The sequence below is a fragment of the Chrysochloris asiatica genome, unplaced genomic scaffold, assembly GCF_000296735.1.
Source record: "Chrysochloris asiatica unplaced genomic scaffold, ChrAsi1.0 scaffold00165, whole genome shotgun sequence".
NCBI classification, from domain to species: domain Eukaryota; kingdom Metazoa; phylum Chordata; class Mammalia; order Afrosoricida; family Chrysochloridae; genus Chrysochloris; species Chrysochloris asiatica.
Genome location: NW_006408683.1, coordinates 2,956,318 through 2,958,864, shown reverse-complemented (window position 1 = coordinate 2,958,864; position 2,547 = coordinate 2,956,318). Strand labels below are relative to the sequence as shown.

The window sequence follows — 2,547 nt, the reverse complement described above, 5'->3', positions numbered from 1 at the left end:
GGGTATATTTTTATTTTATGAACCACTCTGTTATGTCACTGAAAGATAAACTGAAATAACTCTGTTATTTGACTGCGTTCAAGGTTTGAGAATATCTCAGAGTTGTAGTCTTAGGGAATCCCCCAGTCTTCACTAGTTTGTTTTCTGAGTCTTTAGTTTGACTTCTTTTTCTTTTGCATCTTAGATGGCCACTCACAAACTTTTAAGAACCCCAGATATGCATCACCAAACTAGGATGTGGAACATTAACTTGATGATATTATGCCAGTTGACCAAGAGAGTATGGTCTCTTTCAATTCCAGAAAACTAATCTCATGAGGTGTTTGGTTATGTCTAAGGAATATCTGTAACTGTGCCTCTTATGTGGTTTATTATGTAGCACTGTCTGTTTTTTTTTTTAAATAGTTATGTGGAGTTCCTTATGGTGCCAATTAGATTTATCCCTTCTACTTTGTGTAAGCACCATGAAGAGCCACAATTAGAAGCAGTGTCAGGTGACTTCCCTATTTAGTAATATTATAAATATTTTGTGGCTAAGGAGAATAAAAAAAGGTTTATCTTCCAAACTTCAGTTTTAAAATTGATTTAATAAGCACTAGACTACAAGGTTGGTTTGAATTGCAAGATCGGAGGTTCACACTTGTCATCCGCTTCTAGGATACCCTATAAAGGGATCGCTGTTAATTGGAACCAACTTGATGGTACTTAACAACAACGTTTCATTAGGAGTTCTGGTGTGGCACTGTAGGTTAAACACTGGGTCGCAAGATCAGTTTGAACTACAAGGTCAGCAGTTCAAACCCACCAGCCACTCCTCAGAAACCCAACTCAGTGGCACTTGAATAACAACTGTGTTTCCATCAAAGCTTATGTAATCATTAGCCAGAAAAGATCTATTTCAAGTTAACCTAAACTAATGAGTTATATAGTTCAGGTTAGTTTTTATTATATCAAGTTGCCTCTTGATTAATTAAAATTTTTGTTGTTGTTAAGTGCTGTTGAGTCGGTTCCGACCCACAGAGACCCAAAGAGCGGCTGGTTATATAGCTTTAAATTATTGTTTTAGATTAAATTATGTCCCCCTAAAAGTGTGTATTCTGAATCTTAACCCATATACCTTTAGTTGTTAATCCTCTTGGGGAATGGATTTTGTTTGTTTTGTTAATGAGGCAGAACTTGTGTGGTGTGTGTTTTAAGTCAGTCTCTCTTGAGATATGAAAGATCATCATACAAAGAGCCAAGGAACAGTAGCTGAAAAGAGACAAGGACCTTCCCCTGGAGCCTACAGAGAAAGAGAGCTTTTTCCTAGGACCGGCAGGCTGAATTAGGACTCTAGCCTTGTGAGAAAATGAATGTTTGTTATAGCCACTTTCTTGTGGTATATCTTTTTTAGCAGCACTGGATAATTAAGTAGCCCTGGTATGGCTCTGTAAGATAAGCACTGGCCTGCTAACTACAAGGTCAACTGTTCAAACCACCAACCCTTCTTTGAAAACCTTGTATAGAATTTCTGAGGATTGTCTTTGTAGTTAGCAGTTTAGTGCTTATCCCATAGTGCCACACCATGATCCCTTGGTTAGTGAAAAAGAGGAAGATCCTCAATGAAATGTGTTTCCATAAGTAGCTACAACAATTGGATTACGCATAGCAATGATTGTGAGGATGGCTCTGGATTTAGCAGTGTTTTGTTGTGTTGTCACACCTAATGACAACAATATATCAAGAAGAAAAAGGTAAAGAATATTTAACTTGAGGAATACATGACTATTCAGATTGTTGTTGCTGTTAGATGCCTTCAGTTACCCTCTAACTCATAATACCCCATGTGTTGCAGCATGGAAACCATAGAATTTTCTTGACTGTGATTTTTTTTTTAAAGTTTTTTTTTGTGTGTGTGTGTGAATTGAGTGAGGTTAACAGAGCAGATCAACAGTGTTACATTCAACAAATCATATACTTCATTACAATTACTGTAATCCCTTCAAGTTACAAATCCTGTTGTTCTATTGTGGGGTCGTTGTTTTCCTTTCTCTTGCCCACTGTATTCTTCCTCTATAACCTCTTCTTTCTCCTTTATCACCTTTTCTAATTCTCTTTCTAGGTCCTCTAAACATTTGCTGGGTGTCTGTGTGTTTTTTTTACTGTTTTTGTCTGAACTTTGGGCTAGGGTTACCTCTTAAGCTTAGTAGTCTAGATGATGTCAAGAATTCCATCTAGCAGGCTAATGTATGCACTGAACTGCAAAGTCGGTTTGAACTACAAAGTCAGCAGTTCGAGCTCAGCAGCCGCTTCTCGGAAACCGTGTACAGCTTTGCTATGAGTCGGGACTGACTCAAGGGCACTTAACAGTAACAACAGTTTAATATATATTTTTCAAATTCTTAAAAAGTGTGTCTCAGGAGAACAAACAAGATGGTGGATCGGGTGGACGTATAGCAGAGAGCTCCGCCAACAACAACACAGAATACCCGACCAAGCAGGCTCAGGGGATGGTCCCAGAACTCTGAACCACATATAAAGGAATACTTAGAAGGTTGGAATGCTCAC

The 2,547-nt window shown here is 38.1% G+C and overlaps 1 protein-coding gene across 1 annotated transcript in view; it reads left to right on the top strand.

Moving 5' to 3' along the window:
- The window catches only part of CNST (consortin, connexin sorting protein), a 170,608-nt gene that overhangs the window by 15,994 nt on the left and 152,067 nt on the right, over positions 1 to 2,547 (top strand). The gene's annotated exons all lie outside the window — the stretch shown is intronic.